We start from the raw sequence: 25,296 nt of genomic DNA, 5'->3' as shown, positions 1-25,296 counted from the left end.
TAGTTGCTTGATTGGGAGGCTTTCCACTTTCTTTTTTACCATCCAATTTATCCTTGGCCTTTAATGCTGGCATTTCAATTTCATCCACCGTTTCTATCAATTGGCGGGCCATCTTTAAAGCCTCTTGTAGGTTAGCGGGTTTGGATGACATTACCCTGTGTTTAATGCTCTTAGGGAGGCCATCCATGTAAAGTTCAACCCTTAGGGACTTGGGAGCCACGAGGTTTGGACACATTAAGGCTAGCTCGGCAAACCATTGATTATAAGCTTTAAGGTCATTTCGAACCGCTTTTAAACTTCTTAGCTCATTTTCGAGCCTTTGAGTCTCTTCACGTGGGAAGTATTCGGTGATCATATTTTCTCTTAAATCGGCCCAAGAGAGTGTGTGGGCTTCATCTGTAACAACCCTGCTTTTTCCGTTACTTTCGTTAACCTTCCGTTAGTTTATTTAACGGCGATTATTTAACTTTTGTGCGTCTACGTGTAATAAATGCGTACTTGATCTTTGGAGGGTTATAATAATTAATATGGGTTGATATTAATTCAAATGAATATTTTGGATAATGAAATACGATAAAAATGATACGATTTTGATAACTGCTTTTTGAGCAACGAAACGCTCGGATTTACTTTAATAATTAATTTTATTAATTATTAACTTTTTAAAAATAATTAATTTATTGGGTTTTTAATAAATTAACGTTTGGTTGCATTTAACGATCGGTTTAGCATTCCGGGCCTTCGGTACGACTAAACGATTACACGGAATTGCAAAACACGGGCCCGGGAGTACTCCATGGGGCCCATTCTGCCGACCCCCTCCCCTCTCCCCTTATTTTGTTAATTTTTAGCTTAGTGGAGGGACTTAAGTGTAATAGTGGTATTTAGCCTAGGTATAAGTTAACTAGTAACCTAATTTCTTTCCCAAAACCTAAAAACTCAGTCGATCTCTCCCTCCCTGGCCTCTCTTTGCGTCGACCATCACCACCATCACAACACCATTAAATTTTCACTTCTAGATAAAACCTTCAACACGAAAGTTGCAATTCACATCGATAGCTACGCGTTGATATAATTATTTTCTTGATCTAAGGTATATTTACATGAACCCTAATCTTAAAAATCTGATTTTTAATAAAGTTTCATAGTTATGTTGTCAATTGCTCAAGTCTATACGCGTACGTGTTAATTGTAATCGTTATATTGATTGTTTGATGCGTTAGGGTTTAAAAACGAATTTGTTTTTGCATGATCAAGTTTTTCAAATGTTAATTATTATGTTATATTCAGATTACGTGCAAAAAACTATTGAGTTTAGGCTTTGGATTCGCTTGATTTCGTTTCCGGATGATCAAGTTATGCTTAATTGAAATTAACGTTGTGTTTTTGTGATTGATCAGAAATATGGATTTGATAGACCGCGAATTGGCATGTGAAACTTATACCACTGGAAATATAATTTAAAAACACTCAATTTAGACTAGGATATCATGTCATTTGCTTATGAATAACCCGAGATATGCTTGAATTAGCGTAAAAGTAGTTTTATACAGCACTTGCATGAAAATAACCTTGTATGATAAAATGTGTTAACTTCTGTGATTAAAGATTTTCATATTTGAAATTTACACAAAAATTAATTCACCTTTCATGTAGATATCATAGGCTAATTGTATCTAGATCTTCGGATAATCGCGTGCGAATGTGACTAACTAAACTAGAATCGAATCTGTAAATTGCTCTCTGTTTTATACTCTGTGGATTGTGTTTATTGAATGAGCATGTAACCTTATGGAATATGAATTTTTACATGATATGTGACTTATTGTTAGTTTATGTCAATCTCTGAAACCTTATGCATTGGGCACAATAGAGCCGTACTTTATGTGGATTCTGATTTGAGCTGAAAAACTAAACATCCAATTACATGAATAAACTGTACAAATTCGCTAAACAAAATTTGCTAGATTTTTGGTATGTATTACTTTGACTTGTCCTTGAACTATGACCACTGGTCTTGTATCAATTTCATGTTCCTAACTCCGGTTATAGCCGAAACGAAATCAGTGCGCGGTCAGAAACTGACTGGGAAAACCCCAAATGTACCACTTCTGATTCCTGACTTTTAATTATTGTATGAGTCCCTGGCTGGACTTTTTGGAAACTATTTTAAGTATATTTATGATCTGGAGTTTTCCATGTTTACGTGAATTTTGTACTATGAGATATTGTGCTAAGTATGCTACGTGTTCATGAACTTTGTGCACAACGATAAACTGAAATTGTGAAAATGATTATTCATGACCTGAAACGTATTGTTTGACTTAGGTTTGACATGTTAACAAACATTTGACATGAACCTACTGATTTTGACTTTATTTGACTACATTGACCAAGTTTGACTTTCGGTTTGACTTCGGTTGACTTTGTTTGACTTGCATGAATTACTTGACTATATGTTGACTTTTACTTTGAAACGCGTCGAGTTGAGAAATAAGACATCTTATACTATGAAACCACCCTTATTTAAGATACATATATTGACTAACCTAAATACGTATACTTAGGTTGCATTATTCAGCTGTAAACCGTACAAGTTTTTATCTGTCATCCAAGCTTATTCAAAGGTGAGTCTACAGTCCCGCTTTTTACATGTTTTCAGGGATGAGAATACACGTTGTTATACTTACTTTATCAATTGATTTTGTATTGACACGAGTACTATATATGCGTACTGAGTTTGTTCACAAAGCCTCTAGCTTGAATACTTTTAATACCATCGGTGTAAGCACAATTTAGATGGACGGATCCATTAGGTTGACAACCTCACCCGCTATAAAAACTATGGTGCATTGATACGCTCGAACAAGTGTATAACATTTTAGGAGGTAAAGGCGGGTATAGTGGCTTCTATACTCGAGTCATTGCTAGTATTCAGATGCTCAGATTATGCAAACGTTAAAATCTTGTGGTCAAGGAATCTAAACTGTTTTTCTGATAACTGTTTTTCAGATACTGCTACATTACTTTAAACCTGTAGATTCACCAACATTATTGTTGACCTGTTTTCGCTTGTTTTTATTCTCAGGTCCTTAAGAGGTAGACTTTCGCTGTGTTTGCTGCATGTCTGGCCGTGGAGTCAGCATTTGATTTAATGAACATTATTTACTTTCGCATTTAAAACTTTTATAACTGTTTAAATACTGTTAGCTTGTGGTTACGATCACAACAGTGTTTCTATTTTGGGATTATTGACTTATATTTTTGAAAGTCAACTTTTAATAAAATTAAATGCGATTGCTTTAAACTTCTCATATAGAGGGCGTAACTGTTAACTGTGGGACCTGGATTAACGCGCCGTCATATGGAAATTTGGTGGGGTGTTATAGTTGGTATCAGAGCTAACGGTTCGTAGGGAAACTAGGACTTGCATTAGAGTGTCTGATATGGTCATTAGGACACCTTGATGAGTCTAGACTACGACCAGGACTTAGTCATTACATGAGTACTTTATGACTAATGTTATTTACTTGGCTAATCTGTTCGTTTGTATTCTTGCATTGTGAGCTAGATGTCACAGGATTCAGGAAACAGTAGCAACGACTCGAGTGTGGCTGAGGTGAATGCACCTGCTCCTTTCCCAGCACCAGCACCTGCTCCGCATCAGATACCCAATCATCCCATGAACCTTTATGCATTAGATTTGATTCACACTAACCGCAACAGGGATGTAGTTGATCGTGTTAACGCTTTGAGCGATATTGCTAGGACATACCCGCACCCCGATGATCTTGATAGGCTGGACGAAAGGGTCACAGGTATAAATACTTATACGTATGAGGCTGAAGCGAGATTCGTTGAGATGGCGAGATTGATAGCAGCCGTGACTGCCAGGGTTGCTGCATTAGAGGCGAAACGTGATAGGTCGAGGAATGATGGACCTGCCTCCTGTACCTGACAGAAGAGGAAGTGAAGGGTCATTGACCATGAACTTCTTTTCTACCCACCATTCTTTCTTTAATTGGTTATATAAAACTTACCGGGTGTTATAAACCGGGCTACTAGTACATTATGTTTATTGTTTGGGTTACTACTTTTGGATATTGGTTTATCACTTATGGATTTTATTTATAATAATGGTGGTTTATGCTATTAATAACTATTATCTTTTATTGCATGCGGTATTATTCTATATTTAGTAACTTTGTATGATCGTAATACTTATGTTATGTTATACTACTACTATTGCCATTAATGTTACTACTTAGTGCTACTACCACTACTATCACTAGTGTCACTACTAACACTACTAACATTACTATCACTACTAATACTACATACACTACTTCTCACTACTAGCGAATCTTTTCATACTATTATTTACTAGTCTTCAACACTCGTTGCTAGTATATTTTTAATAACTCTGTTTTTCATTGATCTTACTTCGATGTATCATTTGTGTAGAAGGAGACCATGTTTACTTCAGAAATGCTCGAGGCTCAAGTTGAAGAACTCGTTACCCAATGTGTGATAGAAGCTCTTATAGCTGCAGGTTTTGATTGCACGATTGAGAAATACTATCCCAGACGAGAGCGGATAAGGTGGAAAAATGAACTTATGAACTTAAGGGTCATTGGAACTGACATTGCTAGTTACACTAACCAGTTCCGGGAGCTATCGTTGCTTTGCCCACATTTAGTCCCATTGGCGGATAGAGCAATCGAGAGGTACATGTCGGGATTGCCGATGGAGGTGTTTGGCTTTGTCCTTTCCCATCAACCAAAGACAGTACTCCGAGTTATCAACATGGCGATTAACAGGATGAAACAAGTTAGCCGAATGGAAGGAAAAGAGAGACCTGCCAAGGGAAACGAAATTAATGGGAAAAGGAAACGGTGTGAGGATTTTGTCGAAAATCTTACACAGGACCAAAGTGAGAAACAAGGAATGCTTCATGACTTCGAGAAATTATCTTCATCCAACACGAACTACAAAGGGAAACTACCATTGTGTGGAAAATACCAGAAACACCATCGTGGGGGATGCAAAATGCTGATTTGCAGCAAATGTCAAAAGAATGGTCACCTGGCCCTAGATTGTAAGGTCAATACCGAGAAGAATAAGTGTTTTAGGTGTGGTGAAGCAGGCCATTACGCGAAGGACTGCCCGAGAAAGAGGAAGGATGGATCTACTCAGGGTACTTCAACCATCCATCACCCCAGTGGAACATACAATGACCTTAACTCAGTTAAAGGTACGTTTTCGCCCAGCTATCTTAATAACTATGTTTTGTTTAATATTGGCGCTGATAGAAGTTTTATATCTAAGGATATTTTTCATAATGTTAAGAAACCTGTTTCTCTCTTAGATAACGTGTATTCCATAGAACTAGGGAATGGTAACTTGATGAGAGCCGATAAAATTTATCGTGATTGTACCTTGATGTTTGAAAGTAAGCCTTTTAGCATTGATGTGATACCTATTAAACTAGGAAGTTTTGACCTTGTGGTTGGAATGGACTGGTTAGCTGATAACAAAGCCGAGGTGGTCTGTGACCTAAAGGCTATTCGTATTCCTATTGGTGACAGTGAGCCTATGATGATTTATGGTGAAAAGAATGGCTCGCAATTACATCTCATTAACTGCTTGAAAGTTCAGAAGTATGTGAGAAAGGGATGTATCACGTTTATGGCTCACGTAAGCCAGATTGTACTTGAAGAAAGGAGACCCAAAGACGTTCCTGTAGTTAAGGAATTTCTTGAAGTTTTTCCGGAGGAATTACCTGGTCTTCCACCTCATCGAGAAGTGGAGTTTCAAATAGACTTAGTGTGAGGAGCGGCACCGGTGGCTCGCGCACCGTACAGACTTGCACCCCCAGAACTTCAAGAGTTATCTAGTCAATTGCAAGAGTTGTTAGACAAGGGATTTATTCGACTGAGTTCTTCACCTTGGGAAGCTCCGGTCTTGTTTGTTAAGAAGAATGAAGGGTCGATGAGATTGTGTATCGACTACAGAGAATTGAACAAGTTGACAATCAAGAATCGGTATCCGCTACCGAGGATTGATGAATTATTTGATCATCTACAAGGATCCAATTGTTATTCGAAGATTGATTTGAGATCCGGGTATCACCAATTAAGAGTCAAAGAAGCTGATGTCCCGAAGACAGCGTTTAGAATACGTTATGGACATTATGAGTTTACAGTGATGCCGTTTGGTTTGACGAACGCACCAGCAGTGTTCATGGATCTCATGAACCGCGTGTGTAATCCATACCTAGATAAATTCTTCATTGTGTTTATTGATGACATATTGGTGTACTCCAAGAACAAGGAAGAGCACGAACATCATCTACGTTCGATACTGACTATGCTTTGAGATGAGAAGTTGTATGCAAAGTTCTCTAAGTGTGACTTTTGGTTACCAGAAGTACAATTTCTTGGCCATGTTGTAGGGGCCAATGGAATACAGGTCGATCCAGCAAAGATTGAGTCGGTTAAGAATTGGGAAACTCCAAAGACACCAACTCAGGTCCGGCAATTTTTGGGCCTAGCTGGTTACTACCGGAGATTCATCGAAGGATTCTCTAAGATCGCCTAACCATTAACCGCGTTGACTCATAAGGGCAAGAAGTATGAGTGTTCAGAACCGCAAGAGTTCGCATTTCAGTTGTTGAAAGAGAAGTTAACAACTGCACCAGTATTGTCTCTACCCGAGGAAAGTGAAGATTTTGTTGTTTATTGTGATGCCTCACGTCAAGGAATGGGTTGCGTGCTTATGTAACGAAATAAGGTTATTGCTTATGGATCGCGTCAGTTAAAGATTCATGAGCAGAACTACACTACGCACGACCTTGAACTAGGAGCTCTTGTCTTTGCACTTAAAATGTGGAGACACTACCTGTATGGAACCAAGTTTACTATCTTCAATGACCATAAGAGTTTACAGCACATATTCGATCAGAAACAGCTCAATATGTGACAACGACATTGGATGGAACTACTTAACGATTATAACTACAAACTTCAATACCATCTGGGCAAGGCGAATGTTGTGGCAGATGCTTTAAGTAGAAAAGAGCGAGAGAGACCTCTTAGGGTTAAAGCTCTTAACATAGTCGTCCGTACGAATCTCACATCACAAATCCACGAAGCACAACGAGTAGCAGTGAAACAAGAAAATGTCGATGTTGAATTTCTCAGAGGAATGGATAAGAAATTTGACATCAAAGAGGACGGAACACGGTACTTTGCTAATCGAATCTGGGTACCAAAGTTTGGTGGATTGAGAGAACTAGTGTTGGAGGAAGCACACAAGTCAAGGTACTCAATTCATCTGAGATCAGATAAAATGTACCAGGATTTGAAAGCATTTTATTGGTGGCCAAATTTGAAAGCTGATATTGCTACCTATGTCGGTAAGTACTTGACTTGCGCTAAAGTCAAGGCTGAGCATCAGAAGCCATCAGGATTATTAACTCAACCAGAGATTCCCCAGTGGAAGTGGGAAGGTATTACCATGGACTTCATCACGAAACTGCCGAGAACGGCGAGAGGTCACGATACTCTTTGGGTTATCGTGGATCATCTCACTAAGTCTGCACACTTTGTACTGATAAGAGAAACTGATAAAATGGAGAAGTTGGCTCAGATCTACATTAAGGAAGTCGCCTCTAGACATGGAGTGCCTATATCTATTATATCCAATCGCGACAGCAGATTCAATTCCAGATTTTGGCAGTCATTACAGAAAGCAATTGGGACTCGTTTAGATATGAGTACAACATATCACCCCCAGACAGATGGCCAGAGCGAACGAACTATTCAGACTTTTGAGGACATGTTGCGAGCATGTGTGATTGATTTCGGTAACGGATGGGATAAGTATTTACCATTAGCTGAGTTCTCATACAATAACAGCTACCATGCGAGCATTAAGGCTGCACCTTTCGAAGCGTTGTACGGAAGGAAGTGTAGATCTCCTGTTTGTTGGAGCGAATTGGGAGATAGTCAGTTGACAGGCCCTGAGATTATTCAGGAGACAACTGAGAAAATCCTACAGATTCAGGAATGATTGAGAATGGCTCGAAGTCATCAAAAGAGTTACGTCGATGTTAGATGGAAGGACATAGAATTCCAAGTTGGTGACAAAGTTATGCTAAAAGTATCGCCTTGGAACGGTGTTGTACGATTTGGGAAACGAGGTAAACTGAGTCCTAGATATGTTGGACCGTTCGAGATAATAGAAAGAGTTAGACCGGTAGCTTACAGATTGGAACTGCCACAAGCTCTCAGTGGTATACACGACATTTTTCATGTATCCAATCTAAAGAAGTGCCTAGCAGAGGAGAATTTGATTATTCCTTTAGAGGAACTACGTATCGACTACAAACTTCATTTCATTGAGGAACCTGTTGAAATTTTGGGCCATGAGGTCAAACAATTGAAACAAAGTCAAATTCCTATAGTTAAAGTTCGGTGGAACGCGAGAAGAGGACCAGAGTTCACGTGGAAGCGTGAAGACCAGATGAGACTGAAATACCTGCAACTGTTTCCTGAGGAAACTTCTTCAGAGGACGATCACTAAATTTCGGGACGAAATTTTTAATAACAGGTGGGTAATGTAACAACCCTGCTTTTTCCGTTACTTTCGTTAACCATCCGTTAGTTTATTTAACGGTGATTATTTAACTTTTGTGTGTTTACGTGTAATAAATGCGTACTTGATCTTTGGAGGGTTATAATAATTAATATGGGTTGATATTAATTCAAATAAATATTTCGGATAATGAAATACGATAAAAACTACGATTTTGATAACTGCTTTTTGAGCAACGAAACGCTCGGATTTACTTTGTAGTGACCCGAACTTTTCCATGTTTATATATATTAAATGAAATTGTTATTTACATGATTAAGTTTTTCCAACATATTAAGCAATCAAACTTGTTAAGACTTGATTAATTGAAATAGGTTTCATATAGACAATTGACCACCCAAGTTGACCGGTGATTCACGAATGTTAAAACTTGCTATTTAAAACTGTTTACATATAGAAAGAGAATATATTAAAAATAATTGATTTCGAGCCTAATTAGTAAACGTCAGTGACACTCGGTTGACGTTTTGTTAATTTTAATATAGATATAATACATGTTCATGAATGATTAAGATAAAAGTTGGATTGTAAATTGATTATGAAGATTTTAGATTTGTTAAAAATATTTTTACATTTTTAAGTTTAAATATTAGTACTCCGTACATATAAATTGGAACAGAAAATAAACAATTATCAAACCTTTTTGATCAGGTTTCAAACAGTTAATGAGTGAAATAATTAATTATATTTAATCTAAAAGTTTGGGATTTTTAGGAACACTTTTATACGATAACTGTTTAGCAATGGACACGTCCCGTGTAAACTGTTGGCAAGAATAGTCTAACTATATCCGTGAATGAAATATGATTGAGATGCACAGTTGTTTTCGATTTCTAATTAATATCTAAATTATATTATCTATACATATATTACATACAACATTTAGGCTAGATCATCTATCATTCTTAATCCATCTTCTTCTCCTTCGTGACCACCGAGAACCTACGCTACCTTCTCCTACAACCGGCCACCATCACCGCCGGCAACCGCCACCCGACCCTTAAACCGCAATGTTCTCCTATCTCATCCTCTCTCTCTTCAAACTCCATCATGAATCACCATCACATTAGACCTCACAACCTGTTACCACCTTCGGCTCCTAACTGCCACCATACGCCACCTTTGCTACAACCACCTTCCACCATCATTGAACACCTCAAACAACCACTCGTGAATTTTTCTTTAAACTATTTTTTATGAATTGCTTTCGGTTTAATCACAGACATCATTCAAACCTCTATATTTTTTTGCTGCTCGACACCAAGCATCATATGCGACTTCTTTTTCTTGTTTCTCTTTCACCTATTGTAAAACACCTCAAGCCACCACCATGATTAACCACCGGTTAATCATCTTCATTCGTAAACCATAAACAACGGTTATTATTTGTTACTACCACTATTCAAGCGAAGAAGATGATAATTAAAACTGCAACTAAATTGCTACGCTATTACATCTGTTCCTGTCACCAGCTTCTGTACGATTACCATTGTAGTGACCCGAATTTTTCCATGTTTATATATATATTAAATGAAATTGTTATTTACATGATTAAGTGTTTCCAACATGTTAAGCAATCAAACTTGTTAAGACTTGATTAATTGAAATAGGTTTCATATAGACAATTGACCACCCAAGTTGACCGATGATTCATGAACGTTAAAACTTGTAAAAACTATACGATGACATATATATGGTTATATATATAGTTAACATGATTTTATTATAAGTATGTATCTCATTAGGTATTTTAACAATGAGTTATATACATAAAAATGAGACTATTAATTTAAGAAACTCGAAAATGATATATATAACGATTATCGTTATAACAACGTCTTACTAGGTACATATGAATCATATTAAGATATTGATACACTTGGTTAATTATGTTAAATGATAAGTAAATATATTATTAAGTGTATTAACAATGAAATACATATGTAAAAATAAGACTACTAACTTAATGATTTCGAAACGAGACATATATGTAACGATTATCGTTGTAACGACATTTAACTGTGTATATATATCATACTAAGATATATTATATATCATAATATCATGATAATATAACAATTTAACATCTCATTTGTTATAATAAACAATGGGTTAACAACATTCAACAAGATCGTTAACCTAAAGGTTTCAAAACAACATTTACATGTAACGACTAACGATGACTTAACGACTCAGTTAAAATGTATATACATGTAGTGTTTTAATATGTATTCATACACTTTTAAAAGACTTCAAGACACTTATCAAAATACTTCTACTTAACAAAAATGCTTACAATTACATCCTCGTTCAGTTTCATCAACAATTCTACTCGTATGCACCCGTATTCGTACTCATACAATACACAGCTTTTAGATGTATGTACTATTGGTATATACACTCCAATGATCAGCTCTTAGCAGCCTATGTGAGTCACCTAACACATGTGAGAACCATCATTTGGCAACTAGCATGAAATATCTCATAAAATTACAAAAATATGAGTAATCATTCATGACTTATTTACATGAAAACAAAATTACATATCCTTTATATCTAATCCATACACCAACGACCAAAAACACCTACAAACACTTTCATTCTTCAATTTTCTTCATCTAATTGATCTCTCTCAAGTTCTATCTTCAAGTTCTAAGTGTTCTTCATAAATTCCAAAAGTTCTAGTTTCATAAAATCAAGAATACTTCCAAGATTGCAAGTTTACTTCCAAGTTTTCTAAATCCATTCCAAGTAATCATCCAAGATCAAGAAACCTTTGTTAATTACAGTAGGTTATCTTTCTAATACAAAGTAATAATCATATTCAAACTTTAATTCAATTTCTATAACTATAACAATCTTATTTCGAGTGGAAATCTTACTTGAAATTGTTTTCGTGTCATGATTCTGCTTCAAGAACTTTCAAGCCATCCAAGGATCCTTTGAAACTAGATCTATTTTTCTCATTTCTAGTAGGTTTATCCAAGGAACTTGAGGTAGTAATGATGTTCATAACATCATTCGATTCATACATATAAAGCTATCTTATTCGAAGGTTTAAACTTGTAATCACTAGAACATAGTTTAGTTAATTCTAAACTTGTTCGCAAATAAAAGTTAATCCTTCTAACTTGACTTTTAAAATCAACTAAACACATGTTCTATATCTATATAATATGCTAACTTAATGATTTAAAACCTGGAAACACGAAAAACACCGTAAAATTGGATTTACGCCGTCGTAGTAACACCGCGGGCTGTTTTGGGTTAGTTAATTAAAAACTATGATAAACTTTGATTTAAGAGTTGTTATTCTGGGAAAATGATTTTTATTATAAACAGGAAACTATATCCAAAAATTATGGTTAAACTCAAAGTGGAAGTATGTTTTCTAAAATGGTCATCTAGACGTCGTTCTTTCGACTGAAATGACTACCTTTACAAAAACGACTTGTAACTTATTTTTCTGACTATAAACCTATACTTTTTCTGTTTAGATTTATAAAATAGAGTTCAATATGAAACCATAGCAATTTGATTCACTCAAAACGGATTTAAAATGAAGAAGTTATGGGTAAAACAAGATTGGATAATTTTTCTCATTTTAGCTACGTGAAAATTGGTAACAAATCTATTCCAACCATAACTTAATCAACTTGTATTGTATATTATGTAATCTTGAGATACCATAGACACGTATACAATGTTTCGACCTATCATGTAGACACATCTATATATATTTCGGAACAACCATAGACACTCTATATGTGAATGTTGGAGTTAGCTATACAGGGTTGAGGTTGATTCCAAAACATATATAGTTTGAGTTGTGATCAATACTGAGATACGTATACACTGGGTCGTGGATTGATTCAAGATAATATTTATCGATTTATTTCTGTACATCTAACTGTGGACAACTAGTTGTAGGTTACTAACGAGGACAGCTAACTTAATAAACTTAAAACATCAAAATATATTAAAAGTGTTGTAAATATATTTTGAACATACTTTGATATATATGTATATATTGTTATAGGTTCGTGAATCAACCAGTGGCCAAGTCTTACTTCCCGACGAAGTAAAAATCTGTGAAAGTGACTTATAGTCCCACTTTAAAAAATCTAATATTTTTGGGATGAGAATACATGCAGGTTTTATAAATGATTTACAAAATAGACACAAGTACGTGAAACTACATTCTATGGTTGAATTATTGAAATCAAATATGCCCCTTTTTATTAAGTCTGGTAATCTAAGAATTAGGGAACAGACACCCTAATTGACGCGAATCCTAAAGATAGATCTATTGGGCCTAACAAACCCCATCCAAAGTACCGGATGCTTTAGTACTTAAATTTATATCATATCCGAAGGGTATCCCGGAATGATGGGGATATTCTTATATATGCATCTTGTTAATGTCGGTTACCAGGTGTTCACCATATGAATGAATTTTATCTCTATGTATGGGATGTATATTGAAATATAAAATCTTGTGGTCTATTATTATGATTTGATAATATATAGGTTAAACCTATAACTCACCAACATTTTTTGTTGTCGTTTTAAGCATATTTATTCTCAGGTGATTATTAAGAGCTTCCGCTGTCACATTCTTAAATAAGGACGAGATTTGGAGTCCATGCTTGTATGATATTGTGTAAAAACTGTATTCAAGAAACTTATTTCGTTGTAACATATTTGTATTGTAAACCATTATGTAATGCTCGCGTGTAAACAGGATATTTTAGATTATCATTATTTGATAATCTACGTAAAGATTTTTAAACCTTTATTGATGAAATAAAGGTTATGGTTTATTTTAAAATGAATGCAGTCTTTGAAAAACGTCTCATATAGAGGTCAAAACCTCGCAACGAAATCAATTAATATGGAACATTTTTAATCAATAAGAACGGGACATTTCAGTTGGTATCAGAGCGTTGGTCTTAGAGAACCAGAATTTTGCATTAGTGTGTCTTATCGAGTTTGTTAGGATGCATTAGTGAGTCTGGACTTCGACCGTGTTTACTTGAAAAATGATTGCTTAACAAATTTTGTTGGAAACTATATATTTTTAATATGTGAATATTATGTGATATATTAATCTCTTAACGTGTTTGATATTATGTGATAGATGTCTACCTCTAGAACAAGTCCCATTGACTCACCTAATAATAATGAAGAGTCAAATGTAAATTGGAATGATTCGTGGACTGATTCACAAGTTCCCGAAGAGGAACCGGAAGAAGAGTCGGAACCGGAAGAAGAATCGGAACCGAAAGAAGAAATAGAACCAGTGGGAGAAATAATAAAACGGTTAAGTAGAAGAAAATCCTCAACCAACCGACCAAAGTTAATTATGGTCAATGGTGTTTCCGCCAAGGAAGCAAAATATTGAGAGGATTACCAATTCTCCGATGAATCGGATTCCGACGAGAATTCCGATGATGTTATAGAAATTACCCCAACTGAATTTAAAAAGGCAAAAGAAAATAATAAGGGAAAGGGCATAAAAATAGAGAAATCTAATTCCAACCCCGATGAACTTTATATGTATCGTCAACCTCCGAAGCCCTTAAGTTGTAACAATGACCCGGGAACCTCTAAACCACCAGGTTTTTCTAAACCGTTGTGGAAAACGACAGCTCGTATTAGGGGAACATCATATATCCCTAGAAACTTGGCAAAACGAACCAAAACCGAAGAAGAAGAAACGAGCGAGTCGGAATAAGATAGTTGTATTCGTGTGGTGTAATATATGTAATATAGTGTGCTTATGCTTTATGATATATGTAAAAATTGCTTGTATTAATAAGTATTTTTTTTTATGAATCTAACTCTTGTCTATTTTACAGTATAAAAACACAAAATGGATAGACAACCCAATATTTTAAGAGACCTACCCGGAGACATGATTGATGAAATCTTGTCTAGAGTCGGTCAGAATTCATCGGCACAACTATTTACGGCGAAATTAGTTTGTAAGACATTCGAAGAATGTTCCAAGAATGTCTTGGTTTATAAGAGACTTTCGTTTAAAAGATGGGGGATATCACATTGGGAAACCCATAAGTTACGATGTGTTTACTTTGACGCATATATTGCGGGGAACCCAAATGCTATTTTACGCAACGGGTTAAGAAATTATTTTGAATCAATGTATCCTAATATAGGACTTCATGATTTAGAAAAAGCGGCTAACATGCAACATAAAGAAGCATGCTATGCTTACGGGTTAGTAATGTTCGCTTCTCACCAAAGTGAGAAAAAGAACATCGGGCTACAACTATTAAACAAAACGTTCCCACAAGTGACGGAGTCGGTAATTGGGGTAAGAAATGAGGTTTTTAGGTTATTACGAGACTGTTGGTCATTACGTAACCCTCGTCCCTTTGACGACGTTACAACACGCTGTCTTATCAACGGCCATAACGGTTATGTTCCACAAGACCAAGGATGGGAAGTAGTCTTAGTAAAACCAGAATGCATGACTTGTTTCTGGACGTATGAATTACGTGTCTTTATTGCCTTTGCTGAACGACTTGTGTACTAGCTAGAATTATCTTCACAACTATCTTGTATCAAAGTTATTGTGTGCTATATTTCATGTTTTATGTAAAATAAGCGGTATTGTAAGTTTGTAAAATATTGTATAAAAGTTTGAACACGAAATATTATTATAATCAGTTTTTCATATAGAATTGTAGTAGTTGAATTGTATATTAGCTACTAAGTATGAACTTAACGGGTAGGTACTACCCGAATTTAAACTTATAAAACGCTAATATGAATAAAAAGCTTTTATAAATGAGTTCATATTATGCTACGAAATACTATTAACTACTCTTAATATTCTGTATGATTAACTTGTTCCATTTGACTATTTTGAAGGAAATGGCACCGACTACTCGACACACCGTGAATATGAATGAAGAGGAATTCCGTACTTTTCTAGCTTCAAACATAGCCGCAGTACAGGCTGCGCTACATACCAACAATAACCTTGGATCTAGCAGTACAGAAAATTGTGTAGGATGCACCTACAAAGAATTCACTGCCTGCAAACCTTTGGAATTTGATGGAACCGAAGGACCGATCGGATTGAAACGGTGGACCGAGAAGGTCGAATCGGTGTTTTCCATAAGTAAGTGTACTGAAGAGGACAAAGTTAAGTACGCTACGCATACCTTCACAGGTTCTGCGTTAACATGGTGGAATACCTATCTAGAGCAAGTGGGACAAGATGATGCTTACGCACTACCATGGTCAGCATTCAAGCACTTGATGAACGAGAAGTACCGTCCCAGAACAAAGGTCAATAAGCTCAAGACAGAACTTAGAGGGTTACGAACCCAAGGATTTGATATTACCACGTACAAAAGACGATTCACAGAATTGTGCCTATTGTGTCCGGGAGCGTTCGAAGATGAGGAAGAGAAGATCGACGCGTTTGTGAAAGGATTACCGGAAAGAATCCAAGAAGATATAAGTTCACACGAGCCCGCCTCCATAAAACAGGCATGTAGAATGGCTCACAAACTAGTGAACCAGATTGAGGAAAGAATTAAAGAACAGACGACTGAAGAGGCCAATGTGAAGAAAGTCAAAAGAAAGTGGGAGGAAAATGGTGATAAGAATCACCAATACAACAACAACAACAATTACAACAATAATCGCAACAACTATCCCAACAATCGCAACATCAATCGCAACTACAACAAACGGCCCAACAACAACAACAACAACAACAACAACAACAGCAACTACAACAATCATCCCAACAACAATAACAACCGCAACAACAACAACAATCAGAAGCAGCTATGCCAAAGGTGTGAAAAGTATCACTCGGGGTTCTGCACCAAATTTTGCAACAAGTGTAAAAGAAATGGTCATAGCGCGGCGAAGTTTGAGGTCTACGTACCAGGGGTTAACAGAACGAAAGGAACAAATGGTGTCAGAACGAGTAATGGCGGAGCAAGTAGTGTCGGAGCAAGTTATGCCAATGTAGTTTGTTATAAATGTGGAAAACCGGGCCACATTATTAGAAATTGCCCGAACCAGGAGAACACGAATGGACAAGGCCGCGGAAGATTTTTCAATATTAATGCGGCAGAGGCACAGGAAGACCCGGAGCTTGTTACGGGTACGTTTCTTATTGACAATAAATCTGCTTACGTTTTATTTGATTCGGGTGCGGATAGAAGCTATATGAGTAGAGATTTTTGTGCTAAATTAAGTTGTCCATTGTCGCCGTTGGATAGTAAATTTTTACTCAAATTAGCAAACGGTAAATTAATTTCAGCAGATAATATATGTCGAAATCGAGAAATTAAACTGGGTAGCGAAATATTTAAGATTGATTTGATACCAGTAGAGTTAGGGAGTTTTGATGTAATAGTTGGCATGGACTGGCTGAAGAAGGTGAAAGCAGAGATCGTATGTTATAAAAATGCAATTCGCATTGTACGAGAAGAAGGAGAACCCTTAATGGTGTACGGAGAAAAGGGCAACACGAAGCTACATCTTATTAGTAATTTGAAGGCACAAAAACTAATAAGAAAAGGTTGCTATGCTGTTCTAGCACATGTCGAGAAAGTACAAACTGAAGAAAAGAGTATCAATGATGTTTTTGTCGCAAAAGAATTTCCCGATGTATTTCCGAAAGAATTACCGGGACTACCTCCACATCGATCTGTTGAATTTCAAATAGATCTTGTACCAGGAGCTGCACCAATAGCTCGTGCTCTTTACAGACTCGCACCCAGCGAGATTAAAGAACTGCAAAGCCAACTGCAAGAACTATTAGAACGTGATTTCATTCGACCAAGCACATCACCATGGGGAGCTCCTGTTTTGTTTGTCAAGAAGAAGGATGGTACATTTAGGTTGTGTATTGACTACAGAGAGTTGAACAAACTTACCATCAAAAGCCGTTATCCACTGCCGAGAATTGACGACTTATTTGATCAACTACAAGGCTCGTCGGTTTATTCGAAGATCGATTTACGTTCTGGATATCATCAAATGCGAGTAAAGGAGGATGATATTCCAAAAACTGCTTTTAGGACGCGTTATGGTCATTACTAGTTTATGGTTATGCCGTTTGGATTGACTAACGCACCAGCTGTGTTCATGGACCTTATGAACCGAGTGTGTGGTCCATATCTTGACAATTTTGTCATTGTTTTCATCGATGACATACTTATTTACTCAAAGAATGATCAAGAGCACGAAGAACATTTGAGAAAAGTGCTAGAAGTATTGAGGAAAGAAAAACTGTACGCTAAGTTTTCAAAGTGTGCATTTTGGTTGGAAGAAGTTCAATTCCTTGGTCACATAGTGAACAAAGAAGGTATCCATGTGGACCCGGCAAAGATCGAAATCGTTGAAAAGTGGGAAACCCCAAAAACTCCGAAGCATATACGTCAATTTTTAGGACTGGCTGGTTACTACAGAAGATTCATCCAAGATTTCTCCAAAATAGCAAAACCCTTGACTGCATTAACGCATAAAGGGAAGAAATTTGAATGGAAGGATGAACAAGAGAAGGTGTTTCAATTATTGAAGAAAAAGCTAACTACGGCACCTATATTGCCATTGCCTGAAGGGAATGATGATTTTGTGATTTATTGTGACGCATTAAAGCAAGGTCTCGGTTGTGTATCAATGCAACGGATGAAGGTGATTGCTTATGTGTCTAGACAACTAAAGATTCACAAGCAAAATTATACGACGCATGATTTGGAATTAGGCGCGGTTGTTTTTGCATTAAAGACTTGGAGGCACTACTTATATGGGGTCAAAAGTATTATATATACCGACCACAAAAGTCTTCAACACATATTTAATCAGAAACAACTGAATATGAGGCAGCGTAGGTGGATTGAATTGTTGAATGATTACGACTTTGAGATTCGTTACCACCCGGGGAAGGCAAATGTGGTAGCCGACGCCTTGAGCAGAAAGGACAGAGAACCCATTCTAGTAAAATCTATGAATATAATGATTCACACTAACCTTACTACTCAAATAAAGGAGGCGCAACAAGGAGTTTTAAAAGAGGGAAATTTAAAGGATGAAATACCCAAAGGATCGGAGAAGCATCTTAATATTCGGGAAGACGGAACTCGGTATAGGGCTGAAAGAATTTGGGTACCAAAATTTGGAGATATGAGAGAAATGGTACTTAGAGAAGCTCATAAAACCAGATACTCAATACATCCCGGAACAGGGAAGATGTACAAGGATCTTAAGAAACATTTTTGGTGGCCAGGTATGAAAGCCGATATTGCTAAATATGTAGGAGAATGTTTGACGTGTTCTAAGGTCAAAGCTGAACATCAGAAACCATCAGGTCTACTACAACAACCTGAAATCCCGGAATGGAAATGGAAAAACATTACCATGGATTTCATTACTAAATTGCCAAGGACTGCAAGTGGTTATGATACTATTTGGGTAATAGTTGATCGTCTCACCAAGTCAGCACACTTCCTGCCAATAAGAGAAGATGACAAGATGGAGAAGTTAGCACGACTGTATTTGAAGGAAGTCGTCTCCAGACATGGAATACCAATCTCTATTATCTCTGATAGGGATGGCAGATTTATTTCAAGATTCTGGCAGACATTACATCAAGCATTGGGAACTCGTCTAGACATGAGTACTGCCTATCATCCACAAACTGATGGGCAGAGCGAAAGGACGATACAAACGCTTGAAGACATGCTACGAGCTTGTGTTATTGATTTCGGAAACAGTTGGGATCAACATCTACCGTTAGCAGAATTTTCCAACAACAACAGCTACCATTCAAGCATTGAGATGGCGCCGTTTGAAGCACTTTATGGTAGAAAGTGCAGGTCTCCGATTTTTTGGAGTGAACTGGGGGATAGACATATTACGGGTCCGGAGATAATACGAGAAACTACCGAGAAAATCATCCAAATTCAACAAAGATTGAAAACCGCCCAGAGTCGTCAAAAGAGCTACGCAGACAGTAAAAGAAAAGATATAGAGTTTGAAATTGGAGAAATGGTCATGCTTAAGGTTTCACCTTGGAAAGGCGTTGTTCGATTTGGTAAACGGGGGAAACTAAATCCAAGGTACATTGGACCATTCAAGATTATAGATCGTGTCGGACCAGTAGCTTACCAACTGGAGCTACCTCAACAACTCGCGGCTGTACATAACACTTTCCACGTCTCAAATTTGAAGAAATGTTTTGCTAAAGAAGAAATCACTATTCCGTTGGACGAAATCCAAATCAATGAAAAACTTCAATTCATTGAAGAACCCGTCGAAATAATGGATCGTGAGGTTAAGAGACTTAAACAAAACAAGATACCGATTGTTAAGGTTCGATGGAATGCTCGTAGAGGACCCGAGTTCACCTGGGAGCATGAAGATCAGATGAAGAAGAAATACCCGCATTTATTTCCAGAAGATACGTCAACACCTCCAACTGCTTAAAATTTCGGGACGAAATTTATTTTACGGGTAGGTACTGTAGTGACCCGAAATTTTCCATGTTTATATATATATTAAATGAAATTGTTATTTACATGATTAAGTGTTTCCAACATGTTAAGCAATCAAACTTGTTAAGACTTGATTAATTGAAATAGGTTTCATATAGACAATTGACCACCCAAGTTGACCGGTGATTCACGAACGTTAAAACTTGTAAAAACTATACGATGACATATATATGGTTATATATATAGTTAACATGATTTTATTATAAGTATGTATCTCATTAGGTATTTTAACAATGAGTTATATACATAAAAATGAGACTATTAATTTACGAAACTCGAAAACGATATATATAACGATTATCGTTATAACAACGTCTTACTAGGTACATATGAATCATATTAAGATATTGATACACTTGATTAATTATGTTAAATGATAAGTAAATATATTATTAAGTGTATTAACAATGAAATACATATGTAAAAATAAGACTACTAACTTAATGATTTCGAAACGAGACATATATGTAACGATTATCGTTGTAAAGACATTTAACTGTATATATATCATACTAAGATATATTATATATCATAATATCATGATAATATAACAATTTAACATCTCATTTGTTATAATAAACAATGGGTTAACAACATTCAACAAGATCGTTAACCTAAAGGTTACAAAACAACATTTACATGTAACGACTAACGATAACTTAACGACTCAGTTAAAATGTATATACATGTAGTGTTTTAATATGTATTCATACACTTTTGAAAGACTTCAAGACACCTATCAAAATACTTCTACTTAACAAAAATTCTTACAATTACATCCTCGTTCAGTTTCATCAACAATTCTACTCGTATGCACCCGCATTCGTACTCGTACAATACACAGCTTTTAGATGTATGTACTATTGGTATATACACTCCAATGATCAGCACTTAGAAGCCTATGTGAGTCACCTAACACATGTAGGAACCCTCATTTGGCAACTAGCATGAAATATCTCATAAAATTACAAAAATATGAGTAATCATTCATGACTTATTTACATGAAAACAAAATTACATATCCTTTATATCTAATCCATACACCAACGACCAAAAACACCTACAAACACTTTCATTCTTCAATTTTCTTCATCTAATTGATCTCTCTCAAGTTCTATCTTCAAGTTCTAAGTGTTCTTCATAAATTCCAAAAGTTCTAGTTTCATAAAATCAAGAATACTTCCAAGATTGCAAGTTTACTTCCAAGTTTTCTAAATCCATTCCAAGTAATCATCCAAGATCAAGAAACCTTTGTTACTTACAGGAGGTTATCTTTCTAATACAAGGTAATAATCATATTCAAACTTTAATTCAATTTCTATAACTATAACAATCTTATTTCGAGTGGAAATCTTACTTGAAATTGTTTTCGTGTCATGATTCTGCTTCAAGAACTTTCAAGCCATCCAAGGATCCTTTGAAGCTAGATCTATTTTTTTCATTTCCAGTAGGTTTATCCAAGGAACTTGAGGTAGTAATGATGTTCATAACATCATTCGATTCATACATATAAAGCTATCTTATTCGAAGGTTTAAACTTGTAATCACTAGAACATAGTTTAGTTAATTCTAAACTTGTTCGCAAATAAAAGTTAATCCTTCTAACTTGACTTTTAAAATCAACTAAACACATGTTCTATATCAATATGATATGCTAACTTAATGATTTAAAACCTGGAAACACGAAAAACACCGTAAAATCGGATTTACGCCGTCGTAGTAACACCGCGGGCTGTTTTGGGTTAGTTAATTAAAAACTATGATAAACTTTGATTTAAAATTTGTTATTCTGGGAAAATTATTTTTATTATAAACATGAAACTATATCCAAAAATTATGGTTAAACTCAAAGTGGAAGTATGTTTTCTAAAATGGTCATCTAGACGTCGTTCTTTCGACTGAAATGACTACCTTTACAAAAACGACTTGTAACTTATTTTTCTGACTATAAACCTATACTTTTTCTGTTTAGATTTATAAAATAGAGTTCAATATGAAACCATAGCAATTTTATTCACTCAAAACGGATTTAAAATGAAGAAGTTATGGGTAAAACAAGATTGGATAATTTTTCTCATTTTAGCTACGTGAAAATTGGTAACAAATCTATTCCAACCATAACTTAATCAACTTGTATTGTATATTATGTAATCTTGAGATACCATAGACACGTATACAATGTTTCAACCTATCATGTCGACACATCTATATATATTTCGGAACAACCATAGACACTCTATATGTGAATGTTGGACTTAGCTATACAGGGTTGAGGTTGATTCCAAAATATATATAGTTTGAGTTGTGATCAATACTGAGATACGTATACACTTGGTCGTGGATTGATTCAAGATAATATTTATCAATTTATTTCTGTACATCTAACTGTGGACAACTAGTTGTAGGTTACTAACGAGGACAGCTGACTTAATAAACTTAAAACATCAAAATATATTAAAAGTTTTGTAAATATATTTTGAACATACTTTGATATATATGTATATATTGTTATAGGTTCGTGAATCAACCAGTGGCCAAGTCTTACTTCCCAACGAAGTAAAAATCTGTGAAAGTGAGTTATAGTCCCACTTTTAAAAATCTAATATTTTTGGGATGAGAATACATGCAGGTTTTATAAATGATTTACAAAATAGACACAAGTACGTGAAACTACATTCTATGGTTGAATTATTGAAATGGAATATGCCCCTTTTTATTAAGTCTGGTAATCTAAGAATTAGGGAACAGACACCCTAATTGACGCGAATCCTAAAGATAGATCTATTGGGCCTAACAAACCCCATCCAAAGTACCGGATGCTTTAGTACTTCGAAATTTATATCATATCCGAAGGGTGTCCCGGAATGATGGGGATATTCTCATATATGCATCTTGTTAATGTCGGTTACCAGGTGTTCACCATATGAATGAATTTTATCTCTATGTATGGGATGTATATTGAAATATAAAATCTTGTGGTCTATTATTATGATTTGATAATATATAGGTTAAAACTATAACTCACCAACATTTTTTGTTGACGTTTTAAGCATGTTTATTCTCAGGTGATTATTAAGAGCTTCCGCTGTCGCATACTTAAATAAGGACGAGATTTGGAGTCCATGCTTGTATGATATTGTGTAAAAACTGCATTCAAGAAACTTATTTCGTTGTAACATACTTGTATTGTAAACCATTATGTAATGGTCGCATGTAAACAGGATATTTTAGATTATCATTATTTGATAATCTACGTAAAGATTTTTAAACCTTTATTGATGAAATAAAGGTTATGGTTTGTTTTAAAATGAATGCAGTCTTTGAAAAACGTCTTATATAGAGGTCAAAACCTCGCAACGAAATCAATTAATATGGAACGTTTTTAATCAATAAGAACGGGACATTTCAACCATCACAAGAAATCACCATCAACGACTATTTATTTCTTTTCTACTGTTCGTTTTAAAATTCCATCTAAACCCACCACAACTGTTATTGCTTTTCTGTTTTTATGGATGATGATGATGATTATGTTGACGTTGAGGATGAAGATGAATAAAGAACATGATAATGATGATCATGAAGAAACCATAAATCGAATGATGATGAAAGTTAGATGATGGTACTTATGATAATGAAAATGATACATGATTATGATTAACACATACATGCTGATGATGGTATACGTATGATGAATTAATGAAGATACAACGAAACTGCTATTTTTTTTTCTTCGGTTGATCATCGGTTCTTATTCCAGCATATAACAAATCACTTAATAGGGTTGTTTTAGATTTAGTAGGCTTGTTTCGTTGTTGGATTGGGCTGTTAAACGAATCATTAAAAATAGAAGCACTTGGGCCGGTTAGGATTAATGTTGTTGGGCCATGATTAAATTGGGACGAGGCAGAAAATAGGTTAAATAAATATGGGTTACAAATAATAACAGAAAAGCTCAAGTGGTAGAATGGTTGAGAGGGTTGTTTGGGTTTCGAGAGGTTGCGGGTTCGAGTCTCGTCTGGGACATTTCTTTTTAGAAAAAGCTTGGAGAGGGTATACACTTTTATTTTTTATTTTATCATTGTTATTATTATTAGTTATTATTATGTTTATTATTATGTTTATTATTGTTATTATTGTGATTATTATTGTTATTATTATTTTTAGTATTATATTTATTATTATAAGTATCATAATTGTATTTATTATTATTATTATCATAAACATAAGTATCATATCCATTATTATTATTATGGGTATTACTTATGATATTATTGTTAATTTTAAAACTTTAATATTATTATCATTATAATGAAAATGTTTATTATCATTTTCATTACAATACAAATTATTATTATTTTCGTAAATATTAATATTAGTATCTTTTTATAAATAATAGAATTGCTGATATTAACATAAGTAGGATATTAACATAAGTATTATTTATATTATCATGAGTAATATTATTATGTAATTACAAAGATCTTTATCATAACAAAATTTATTTATTTTTTCTTTACAAAATGAATATATAAAACATATACATATTAATAATATAAATAAGATATAACTAATAAATTTATATGTATATATATATGTATATATATATATATATGTATATATATATATATTTGTTAAATTACAAGTACATGGTCTATTATTACGATTTGATAAATATATAGGTTAAACCTATAACTCACCAACATTTTTGTTGACGTTTAAAGCATGTTTATTCTCAGGTGATTATTAAGAGCTTCCGCTGTTGCATGCTAATATATGGACAAGATTTGGAGTCAGCATGCTTGTATTATATTGTTTAAAACTGCATTCGAAATATACTTTGTTGTAACATATTAAAATTGTAAACCAATATGTATTGGTAGTGTGTAAGTGTGATATTTTTAAATTATCATTTCTGATAATCTAGGTGGTGTCCTTTTAACCTTGTCGCTAAAATAAAGGTTATGGTTTATTTTAAAAACGAATGCAGTCTTTGAAAAACGTCTCATATAGAGGTCAAAACCTCGCAACGAAATCAATTAATATGGAACGTTTATAATCAATATGAACGGGATATTTCATACTTTAA

Source organism: Rutidosis leptorrhynchoides, chromosome 1 (genome assembly GCF_046630445.1).
Source record: "Rutidosis leptorrhynchoides isolate AG116_Rl617_1_P2 chromosome 1, CSIRO_AGI_Rlap_v1, whole genome shotgun sequence".
Classification (NCBI taxonomy): Eukaryota; Viridiplantae; Streptophyta; class Magnoliopsida; order Asterales; family Asteraceae; genus Rutidosis; species Rutidosis leptorrhynchoides.
Note: the sequence above shows the minus strand (reverse complement) of the source record.